General features: G+C 36.2%; 1 protein-coding gene across 19 annotated transcripts in view; it reads left to right on the plus strand.

Moving 5' to 3' along the window:
- Positions 1–12,564, plus strand: part of SUPT3H (SPT3 homolog, SAGA and STAGA complex component) — a 529,437-nt gene that overhangs the window by 212,415 nt on the left and 304,458 nt on the right. For 2 of the 19 annotated variants that reach the window (XM_074037869.1, XM_074037872.1), the window contains one exon: positions 3,442–3,570. The exons of 16 other annotated variants lie outside the window; for them this stretch is intronic. The gene's annotated coding sequence lies outside the window, so the exon portion shown is untranslated. Of the gene's footprint in view, positions 1–3,441; positions 3,571–12,564 lie in introns of those variants that run through there. One more of the 19 variants, XM_074037867.1, reaches the window with a different exon arrangement.

Here is a 12,564-nt window from a genome sequence, read left to right on the forward strand (position 1 = left end):
GCTGAGGCAGGAGAATTGCTTGAACCTGGCAGGCGGAGGTTGCAGTGAGCCAAGATTGTGCCACTGCACTCCAGCCTGGGCGACAAGTTAATGTTTCAAGAACAGAAAGAGAACCAACCAACCAAACTGAGAAAATGCTGCCATTGTGATAGAAAAAAACCAGCAGAGCATGGTGTCCCATGCTGAATTACTTTATATTCAATATTGATTCTGAATTTAGTTTATATTCCATATTGAATGTTAAGAGAAAAATGTCTCATTTTGTGTTTTGTCTTTCTACTCAGCTGAGTTTTAGTAGACTCTTAAGTATTTATATATTTATCTGTTTCATATGTTAGCTCTACAAGAACAGAAATTTCCAACAACGGTCATTTTTTCATCAGACATTTCCATGTATGTTTGACTGATGTTCAGTTAAGACTTGACAAAAATTTCCCAAGTAATATTTTTAGGGACCCATATATTAAGCTATATCTGAATGCTACTGTTTTTTTGTTAAAAAAGGAACAAATAAAACTTTGAACTTTTAGAATTGAAAATGTATAACTTTCATATATCCTAATTGGTTCTTTTGATTTATGACTAGCTCCTGGAATCATGAGTAAAAAATGTTAGCTTCATTAAAGAAATCATGAATATTTTAGAATAACAGTTCTTAACCTTAGTTGTACTTTTCTGTAACCATTCTGAGGAGCTCTTAAAAAAAAAACATTGATGCTGGGGCCCCAATTTCAAATATTCAGATTCATTTTACCTGATGTGTAGCCTAGACCTTTTTTAAAAAAGTTTTCCTATGACTTTAGCATTCAGCCAGTGTCCGAACCACTGTGCTGAAGCCGTCACTCACAGTATCACTGTCTGAATAAGGATGGGAAATTTTACTTAGATATGCTAATATTTTAGCTATATAATACCAAACATAGAGATATTTGGAATTATTTTAAAAGTTTTTTGTCCAGATTGTTAACATTTTTTAGACTTTACTTAACACTGACCAGATAACAACTACCTTAGTATATTCTCACTTTGATTTCTGGTTTATACTACATTCAAAAACATTGATGTGAGTTCAGGTGTGTCTATCTAAACATGGATTTTACATGATTTCAGCTTTTCTTCTACTCAAGCATTGGAAAGATAATTTTTAAATGGTTTTTGCAACTGACAAATTTATCTTCTCTCAAATGATTTGGCAGTGATGCTATTTTGTAAAGTAAATTAACTAATGGAAAAATTGTAAAGTCTTGAGGAGCTCCAGTAGGGGATTCCATTTCCATTATAAACTAACTACTGTAGACTGTACATAGTGGAAACTGAATTTAAAAGTGTTATGCAGAGTTTTTAACCTAAATCGTTAAACTTTATTTTGTCATTTTTTTTGGTTATGATTTTCCTTTCAACTGTAGTAGGTCATAGATAGCTACAAGTTGGCATTTATGGGCAATAATTGGAGTGAAAATTGACAGTGACACTTCATTTCCACTTTGGACAGTATTTATAATTTGTGACTCATGACGGAGTTATGTATAGGCAACGTTTGTTCATACTAATGCATATTTGTCATAGGTATGTGTTATAATATTTTTCAAGTTACAACTACTATATACTAATATGTTTAGTAATCCCAATAGTTCACACAAAAGAGAACTGGAAATTTAAGATGTCCAAAATCATATTGTGTACTAAAGGTTTGGGATGACTACATAAATAAAGATGGGAAAACACTATAACTTACAAGCCTGGGCACTGAAATCAGCAAGCTTGAATATAACTCCACTACTTAGAGTCAGTCCTGCTAAAATGCAACATATTTGCTCCTAAAATTCAGCATGCTTTTCAAAATTACACATTGAAAACCACAGGACTTATGGGAAAATGGTGTTATGGCACAATACTCAAAAACTCAGTGACACATTTAAAAAAGATCATAAGTGTTAAATAGATAATAAATAAATTCTGCCATATATTTGGCACTTTATATTGAAAAATACCTGAATTCCCTTGTGGAAGCAGAAAAGGTTGCAGCTTATGAGTTGTGAAGTGATGGAAAGAGGATTATTTGAAGTCAGAAGGAAAGTTATAGTACCAGATCTGAATAGGTATCAGTCACAACTCACACCGTGAACTGAGATAGCTGGTTAATGTCTGAGTGTGTGCTTTTGGTGTACTCCTGTATGACTTAGTTCAGTTGGTTCAGTTTTCTGTATTCACCTTATGTTTCTTATGGATGAAGTCACTCATAAGCAAAATGAAATCGGAGTTATGCTCAAATTGTTCCCTGATGTATCAGTTGGATTGGGACAAATTTGCATTTTCAGAATAAGTATTACAGCAGAGCTGATTATACCATCTAGTTAGCTCTGGCACATTACTTAACCTCTCAGAGCCTTGATTTTCTCATGTGTAACATAGGAATAGTAGTATTGACCTCGTAGGAGTTTGAGGAGGATTAAATGAAAGTCTACATACAAGTTTAAAATAGAATATGGTATATGTTTGTTACGAAGGAAGGAATTTTCTATCACTCCTATTTAGAAATCATCCCATCTGGAGAAATTAAAAATGTATGTTTTTGTAATTTTTACTTCTTCAGTTAGACATAGATGTTTTATATATAGATTTAGTGTTTTGTAGATAATTTAAGTCTATGTGTGTAATTCAGTTAGTTGCTACCAGCAGTGATGCTTTGCTTTACCCATGGGTACATGATAAAAATACATGATAGAAAGTTAGCATGTTCTTATTGCTTAATTTTTTCTGTAATCATCAATTTATTTGTTAAAATAGTACAGTTATTTAACAGCTAGCTAACTGACACTATTTCATCATCTTTCTTCTTTCCCTTACATTCATTGTCTTAATCTTTCATCTTTAGTATTATCATAATATAATCAAATTCTTCTGTCCTCTGCCCCTTTCCTGTTTCTAGCACTAGGATTTGCCTCTATCTTCCCCCAATTCATTCATCCTCCATACCACTGCCAAAGTGACAGGGATCAGGCTATTTCCTTGCTAGAATTTTCTCCACACCTCCCAGCCACCTCTTCCTATGACACCAGGCACTGAAGGCATCCTAGATGATCTAATTCTTGTCTGTCCTGTTGGAGATGTCTGGATCATATCTGTCTGGTCAGGTCCCTTGTATCCTTCCTTCGTGTATCTCTCTCCCACAACAACATTACACTGTATAATAATATTTTTCACATTTATGGCCTCACTGAAGTCTAAGTTCTTTGTGTTCAGAGATTTTGTATTACTGTCTCTTGGGTCTAGCATATACTAGATGTCCAATCAGTATTAGGGAAATGAATGAAGGAAGGAAGGAACAATGAAGAAAATGTAGGTCAAAATGTTTAAAAATCGAACACCTAGGTTCAAGTTAATGAATTAGTTCAGCTTTTATCATTCATTGTTTAATTTCATATTTCTTTGTCTTTTTAGCTGAAAAGAGGACAATGTATTTTAAGTATCTCGACAATATAATGTAGTGGTCAAGAGAACAGTCTGTGAAGCTAGACTGAAGACTCGTTGGTTAGATTTCTCACTCACCTACTTACTCATTTGATGAAGGTCAGCAATTTACTAAACCTCTCAGTGCCATAGTTTCTTTACCTGGTAAATGAGAATAATAATAGTATTTGTTTCATCAACTTACTATAATGAGTAAATAAACTGTTACTGCTAAAGTGTCTAGAATTTTAGGTGGCATATGGTGAATAATAGATGTTTCCTATTCTTGTTGTTCTTAATTATTATGAACTAATGACCTGCCCTTAAGTTGCAAAGACTTTTTTCCTATAACTTGCATTAAGTTTCAAGGACTTTTTCCTATCATTGCTCTAGAGCATCTTTGCTTATACCATTCTCTCCTACTTCTGATGTGATGTTTCTTCTCAGTTGAATAAAGAAAATCTTACCAGATTCAGGTGTGAGTTAGTGATTAAAGGAAATCAAGGCTAATCTACTTCACCCAGTATTGATGCTTTATAAGGCCAACCACCTTTTGTAGTGATTATTAGGCATTGATTGTATTTGTATTATTGCTACATATATTATGCACTTAATATGTTTAGCTATTAAAGATGAGTAAGAAAATATTTTTATTTCAATAGTTTTTGGGGAACTGGTGCTTTTTTTTACATGGATAAATTCTTTAGTGGTGATTTCTGAGATTTTGGTGCACCATCACCCATGCAGCATATACTGTACCCAGTGTATACTCTTTTATCCCTTATCCGCCTCCATCCCTTCTTCCTGAGTCCCCAAAGCCCATTATTGTGCCTTTGTGTCCTCATAGTACAGCTCCCACTTATAAGTGAGAACATATGATATTTAGGTTTCCATTTATATATTCCATTTAGTATATACCTATACTTTATCCACTCATTGATTGATGGGCATTTAGGCTGGTTCCATATTTTTGCAACTGTGAATTGTGCTGCTATAAACATATGTGTGCAAGTGTCTTTTTCATTTAATTACTTATTTTTCTCTGGGTAGATACCCAGGAGTGGGATTCCTGGATCAAATGATGGTGCTACTTGTAGTTCTTTAAGGAATCTCCACACTGTTTTCCATAGTGGTTGTATTAGTTTACGTTTCCACCAGCAGTGTAAAAGTGTTCCCTTTTTACCACATCCACTCTAACATCTATTATTTTTTGATTTTTTATATTATGACCATTCTTACAGGAGTGAGGTGGTATCTCATTGTGGTTTTGATTTGCATTACCCTGATCATTAGTGATGTTGAACATTTTTTCGTATGTTTGTTGGTCATTTGCACATCTTCTTTCAGGAATTGTCTATTCATGTCCTTTGCCCACTTTTTGATGGGATTGTTTGTATTTTTTCTTGCTGATTTTTGTCAGTTCATTGTAGATTCTGGATATTAGTCCTTTGTTGGATGCATAGTTTGTGAATATTTTCTTCTACTCTGTGGGTTGTTTACTCTGCTGATTATTTCTTTTGCTGTATAGAAACTTTTTGGTTTAATTAAGTCCCATCTATTTATCTTTATTTTTATTGCATTTGCTTTTGGGTTTTTGGTCATTAACTTTTTGCCTAAGCCAATGTCTAGAAGAGTTTGTCTAATGTTGTTTTCTAGAATCCTTATGTTTCTGGTCTTAGACTTAAGTCTTTGATCCATCTTGAGTCGATTTTTTGTATAAGGTGAAAGATGAAGATCCAGCTTCATTCTTCTACATGTAGCTTGCCAATTATCCCAGCATCATTTGTTGAATAAGGTGTCTTTTCTCCACTTTATGTTTTTGTTTGCGTTGTCGAAGATCAGTTGGCTCTAAATATTTGGCTTTATTTTTGAGTTCTCTATTCTGTTCTATTGCTCTATATGCCTATTTTTATACCAGTACCATGCTGTTTTGGTAACTATAGCTTTGTAGTATAATTTGAAGTCAGGTAATATGCCTCCAAATTTGTTCTTTTTGCTTAGTCTTGTTTTGGCTATGTGGGATCTTTATTTGGTCCCCTATGAATTTTAGGATTTTTTTTCTAGATCTGTGAAAAATGATGATGGTAATTTGATGAGAATTGCATTGAATTTGTAGATTGCTTTTGGCAGTATGCTCATGTTCACAATGTGAGTTCTCCCCATCCATGAACATGGGATGTATTTCTATTTGTTTGTGTCATTGGTGATTTATTTCAGCAGTGTTTTGTAGTTTTCCTTGTAGAGATCTTTCACCTCCTTGGTTAGGTATATTCCTAAGTATTTTATTTATTTTGCAGCTGTTGTCAAAGTGTTTGAGTTCTTGATTTGATTCTCAGCTTGGTTGTTGTTAGTATATAGCAGTGCTACTGATTTGTGTACATTCATTTTGTATCCTGAAACTACTGAATTCATTTATCAAATCTAGGCGCTTTTTGGATGAGTCTTTAGGGTTTTCTAGGTATATGATCATATTGTCAATGAACGTTGAGAGTTTGACTTCCTCTTTACCAATTCAGATGCCCCTTATTTCTTTCTGTTTTGTCTGATTGCTCTGGCTAGGACTTCCAGCACTATGTTGAATAGAAGTGATGAAAGTGGGCATCCTCGTCTTGTTCCATTTCTCAGGGATAATTCTTTCCAATTTTCCCTGTTCAGTATAATATTGGCTGTACATTTGTCATAGATGGGTTTTATTTCTTTTAAGTGTATCCCCTCTATATCGGTTTTGGCTGAGGGTTTTAATCATAAAGGGATGCTGGACTTGTCAACCATGTTTTCTTCATCTGTTGAGACAATCATATGATTTTTGTTTTAAATTCTGTTTATGCGATGTGTCACATTTATTGAAACCCACTGATCATAATGTATTTTCTTTTTTATATGCTGTATATTCAGTTAGCTAGTATTTTGTTAAGGATCTTTGCATCTGTGTTCATCAGGAACATTGTTCTTTGGTTTCCTTTTTTTGTTATGTCCTGGTTTTGGTATTAGGGTGATACTGGCTTCAGAGAATTATTTAGGGAGAATTTCTTCTTTTACTATCTTTTGGAATAGTTTCAGTAAGTGGCGTCATTTCTTCTTTGAATGTCTGATAGAATTTAGCTGTGAATCCATCTGCTCCTGGACTTGTTTTTGTTGGCAATTTTTTTTTATTACTGTTTTAATCTCACTACTTGTTATTTGTCTGTTCAGAGTTTCTGTTTCTTCCTGAATCAATCTAGGATAGTTGTATATTTCCAGTAATTTATCCGTCTCCTCTAGATTTTCTAGTGTTTGTGTATAAAGGTATTCATAGTAGCCTTGAATGATCTTTTGTATTTCTGTGATATCAGTTGTAATATCTCCCATGTTGTTTCTAATTGAGCTTATTTGGATCTTCTCTCTTCTTTTCTCAGTTAATCTTTTACTGGTGTATCTATTTTGTTTATCTTTTCAAAGAACCAGCTTTATGTTTCACTTTATTTTGCATTTTTTTGTTTCAATTTCATTTAGTTCTGCTCTGATCTTTGTTATTTATTTTCTTCTGCTGGCCTTGGGTTTGGTTTGTTCTTGTTTCCTCAGTTCCTTGAGGTATGACTTTAGATTGTCTATTTGTGCTCTTTCAGATTATTTGATTTAGGCATTTAATGCTATGAACTTTCCTGTTAGCACTGCTTTTGCTATATTCCACATTTTGGTGAGTTTTGTCACTGTTATCATTCAGTTCAAAGAATTTTTAATTTTTTTATCTTGATTTCATTTTTGACCCAAAGATCATTCAAGAGTAGATTATTTAGTTACTATGTATTTGTATTGCTTCGAAGGTTCCTTTTGGAGTTAATTTCCAGTTTTATTCCACTGTAGTCTGAGAGGATACTTGACATACTTTTGATTTTGTTATATTTATTGAGACTTGTTTTGTGGCCTATCTCTTGCAGAACGTTCCATGTGCTGATGAAAATAATGTATATTCTGCAGTTGTTGGGTAGAATGTTCTGTAAATATGTTGGTTCCATTTGTTCTAGGGTATAGTTTAAGTTCGTTGTTTCTATGTTGACTTGCTGTCTTGATGACCTGTCTAGTGCTGTCAGTGGAATATTGGAGTCCCCCACTATTATTGTGTTGCTGTCTACCTCATTTCTTAGGTCTAGTAGTAATTGTTTTATAAATTTTGGAGCTCTAGTTTTAGGTCCATATATATTTAGAATTGTGATATTTTCTTGTTGGACTTATTCTTTTATTATATAATGTCCCTCTTTGTCTTTTTTATTATTATTGTTGTTACTTTAAAGTCTGTTTTGTCTAACGTAAGAATGGCTGTTCCTGCTCGCTTTTAGTTTCCATTTGCGTGAAATATGGTTTTCCACTCTACCTTAAGTTTAGTGAGTCCTTATGTGGTAGTGAGTCTCTTGAAGACAGTAGATACTTGGTTGGTGGATTTTTATGCATTCTGCCATTCTGCTTTTTTTTTTTTTTTTTTTAGACGGAGTTTAGCTCTTGTTGCCCAGGCTGGAGTGCAATGACTCAATCTCTGCTCACTGCAACTTCCGCCTTCGGGGTTCAAGCGATTCTTCTGCCTCAGCCTCCCAAGTAGCTGAGATTACAGACATGTACCACCACGCCCGACTAATTTTGTATTTTTAGTAGAGACGAGGTTTCTCCATGTTGGTCAGGCTGGTCTTGAACTCCCGACCTCAGGTGATGCGCCCATCTCAGCCTCCCAAAGTGCTGGAATTACAGGCGTGAGCCACCACTCCTGGCAATTCTGCATATTTTAAGTGGAGCATTTAGGCCCTTTATGTTCAATATCAGTATTGAGATGTAATGTACTGTAGTAGTTATCATGCTGGTTGTTACCTGAATACCTTGTTTTTTTTTCATTGTGTTATTGTTTTATAGGCTCTGTGAGATGTATCCTTTAAGGAGGTTCTATTTTGGTGTATTTCAAGGTTTTGTTTCAAGATTTAGAACTTCTTTCAGCATTTCTTGTAGTGCTGGCTTGGTAGTAATGATTCTCTCAGCATTTGTTTGGCTGAAAAAGGCTTTATCTTTCCCTCATTTATGAAGCTTAGTTTTCCTGGATACAAAATGCTTGGCTGATAATTATTTTGTTTCAGGAGGCTCAAGATAGGACCTCAATCTTTCCTGGCTTGTAAGGTTTCTGGTGAGAAATCTGCTGTTAATCTTACAGGGGAAATTTCCCTCATAGGTTGCCTGATGCTTTTGTCTCACAGATCTTAAGATTCTTTCCTTCGTCTTGACTTTAGATAACCTGATGACTATGTGCTTAGGCAATGATCTTTTTGCGATGAATTTCCCATGTGTTCTTTGAGTTTATTCTATTTGAATGTCTAGATGTCTAGCTAGACTAGGGAAGTTTTCCTCAAATAAGTTTTCCATACTTTAGATTTCTCTTCTTCCTCAGGAACACCAGTTCAGCTGTGAATCCATCTGTTCCTGGACTTGTTTTTATTGGCAGTTTTTTTTTTATTACTGTTTTAATCTCACAACTTGTTATTTTACGTAATCTCAAATTTCTTGGAGTCTGTCTGCACTTAAAATTTTGTTTTGTCTTTGTCTTTTGGATTAATTTACAGCTTTGTCTTCATGCTCTGAAGTTCTTTCCTCTACTTGTTCTAGTCTATTTTTGAAACCTTCTAGTAGATTTTATGTTTCTCTAAGTGTGTCTTTCATTTCCAGAAGTCTTCATTGTTTTTTTGGTTTTTTTTGTTTGTTTGTTTGTTTTTTGTACCTATTTCTCTGTAGCATTTTTCATCCATATTCTGTACTTAAAAAAAAAATTAGGTTGCTTTTCACCTATCTTTGGTGTCTCCTTGAGTAACTTAATAATCAGTCTTCTGAATTCTTTTTTTTTTTGAGATGGAGTCTTGCTCTGTCTCCCAGGCTGGAGTGCAGTGGCGCAACCCAGCTCACTGCAACCTTTGCCTCCCGGGTTCTCCCGTGTCAGCCTCCGGAGTAGCTGGGAATACAGGCGTGTGCCACAACACCTGGCTAACTTTTATAATTTTAGTAGAGATGGAGTTCTACCATGTTGGCCAGGCTGGTCTCAATCCACCCACCTTGGCCTCCCAAAGTGCTGAGATTATAGGCATGAGCCACTGCACCTGGCCTCTTCTGAATTCTTTATGTGGCAATGCAGAGATTTCTTCTTGGTTTAGATCCATTGCTGGTGAACTATTGTGATCTTCTGGGGGTATTATAGAACCCTGGTTTGTCATATTACCAGAATTACTTTTCTGGTGCCTTCTCATTTTGGTAGACTCTTTCAGTGAAAAAGCCTGGAACTCAAGGCCTGCTGTTCACATTCTTTTGTCCCACACGGTGACCACTTGATGTTGTGCTCTCCCCTTTTTCCTAGGAATGGGGCTTCCTGAGAGCCAGACTATAGTGATTGTTACTGCTTTTCTCGGTCTAGCCACCCAGTGGGGCTACCAGGCTCCAGGCTGGTGCTGGGGAATGTCTGCTGAGAGTCCTGTGATGTTATCCATCTTCAGGTTTCCCAGCCATGGATACCAGCAACCTGCTGTGCTGGAGGTGGCAAGAGAGTGATTTACACTATGCAAGAGTCCTTGGTTATAGATATGTTTAGTGTGCTGGCTTTTTTGAATGCTGATTATGCTAGCAGTGAAGTTGTTCTGTGGACAGACTCAGGACCTTTGGTTAGGCAGGGTATTGCAAGCAGTGAAATTAGCTGTTTTCTCATTCTTGGGAGCAGGGTTATTCTGTCATGAGTTGATGTAATTGCCTGAGTTGGGTGGTGCTTTGAAGAAAGCGCCAGCTGTGGCAGTAGTAGGGGGATCTAAGCTTGCTCTAAGTTGGCCAAGGTAAATATGGTAAGTATTCTGGCTTCTCAGGTGATGGGGCCATAAAGCTCCCAAAAGTTATGTCTCTTGTATTTGGCTACCGGTGTGGGTAAAGAAATACCATCAGGTAGGGGCATGCTGAGGTGGGTCTGGCCTCAGACTGTTGTTGTTTGGAGCTTGCCATGGCCACTATGGAGGATGGGGAGGGGGTGGTTCGCAGGCCAACGGGGTTATTTTCCATAGGGGATTAGGGCTGATTCTGCTGTGTCATATAGTTCACCAGTGAAGTGAGGGATAGTCAGTAGTGAAAGGCCTCACCCAGCTCCCACGCAGTTCGAGAGGCTGGTCTTGTTCCCATAGTACCCCACTCAGACCTTGCCCCAGGCTAATAAAGCAAGCATGGCTTTCAGGCCTCACCCCTCCCAGTCTGCCCACATTGTCGGCATGGGCTCCTGTACTTGTGTCTGTAGCAGTTCCCTTTTGCCCCCCTGAATTCTGCTGAGGTAAATTTGTGCCCAGTCAGAATTATTACAAATTTCAGTTGGGAGCTTCGTTCACCCTGCGACCCCCTCCCTAATTACGCTGACTGCCTTCCCCAAGGGCCCCTGTGAGATATATGAAGGTTGGCTTCCCTGTGCTCATGTTATATAGACTGGAAGTTCCTGCAAAGCACTTTCTGCTGCTGCTTCTGCTTTTGTATTTCGTGTGGCTCCCTAATCCATTTCAGCTTTATGTAAGGTAAATCCTTCTCCTGTTATCTGGAGTTTCACATTCTTCAGTGGGGACGTGTGTTCAGATGCAGATTTTCCCCCTCTCATACTTTGGGAACTCACAGTTTTTCTCCTGTCTCATGGAATCTGCAGCAGTGTGCCATTTGTTTCAAAGGATCTGTGAATGCTTTCAGTTTTTCTGGTATGTTGCTGCAGTGCTTCTTGGAGCAAAAGCTTGTGGTGTGAGTCTCCACATGCTGTTCTGTCCATCCAAGTGGGAGCTGCTTGTTAGACCTGTCTCTTATCTGCCATCTTCCCCTACTTCTGTCAAGAAAATATATTTTTTAAACAGAATGTGACCTGATGCTTCACCAAAATTTTTGGCACACAACAATTGTTTGTAAAATATAATAGAGGTTGTTTTATGAAATTAGAACAATTTTCATTTTGTGTTTTTATTGCCAATTATATTTTTAAGTGTTATTTACCTGAATATCTTTTTAAGTCATAAAACTTTAGCTTCGATTTTAATTTATGAAAATAAAATAATAAAAATAGTGACCTTCATAGGAAGGACAGGCTGCAGATTTAATGACAGTCTGACTTAAAAGGGGGATGGACTTTTAATAAGCACTGCATTTATATACTTGAGGTAGCTAGGAATTTTTTTTCTTCTAAAATTTAAGGTGATGGCACTAAGATGATGGCAGTGCCACCAAACATGTCGATCATTAGGGGATTGGATGCTATTCTCTGACACTAGAATTGAAATCAGTATTGCAGTAATAATACAAGTGCATTTTTGACATTATGATTTACTTAGCTTTTTTCAGATTTATTGAGGTATAATTTAAATAGTGTAAAATTCACTGTCATAAGTGTTGAATGATTTTTAGTAAATTTATAGAGTTGTGTAATCATAACTGTAATTCAGGTGTAAAACATTACTCACCTCCCCCTAAAATTCTTTTGATCCTGTTTGTACCCAGTCTCTATTCTTATAACTATTCCTCTTGATTGGCTTTCTGTCTTCATATATTTGCCTTTTCTGGGCATTTCATATAAATGAAATCACACACACACACACACACACACACACACACACAGTATTTTTTCATCTGGCCTCTCTTACATAGCGTAATGTTTTTGAGGGATGTTCATGATGTATCAATATTTCCTCAGGTTTTGCTGCTAAAAAATATTCCATTGTATGGACATGCCATTTTTTTTATGCCATTTACCAATTGATGGACATTTGGGTATTGTTTGCTTTTTTGCCTTATGAGTAATGTGACTGTGAAAATCTGCATACAAATCTTTGGACATATGTTCTCTGTTCTTTTGGATGCATTGCTAGGAGTGGAATTGCTCGGAGTGGGTTTTATGAGAAGTTCATGTTTAACATATTAAAATGTCCAACTGTTTTCCAAAACGGCTGTATCATTTTACATTCTCAGTAGCAATATATGAGGATTTTGATTTTTCCACATCCTCCCTAGTACTTCTTATTATCTGTCTTTTTCATTATTGTTATCCTAGTTGGTGGGAAATATATCTCATTGTGTGTTTGATTTGCATGTTCTTAATGACTAATACTGTTG

Source organism: Macaca fascicularis, chromosome 4 (assembly GCF_037993035.2).
Source record: "Macaca fascicularis isolate 582-1 chromosome 4, T2T-MFA8v1.1".
NCBI classification, from domain to species: Eukaryota; Metazoa; Chordata; class Mammalia; order Primates; family Cercopithecidae; genus Macaca; species Macaca fascicularis.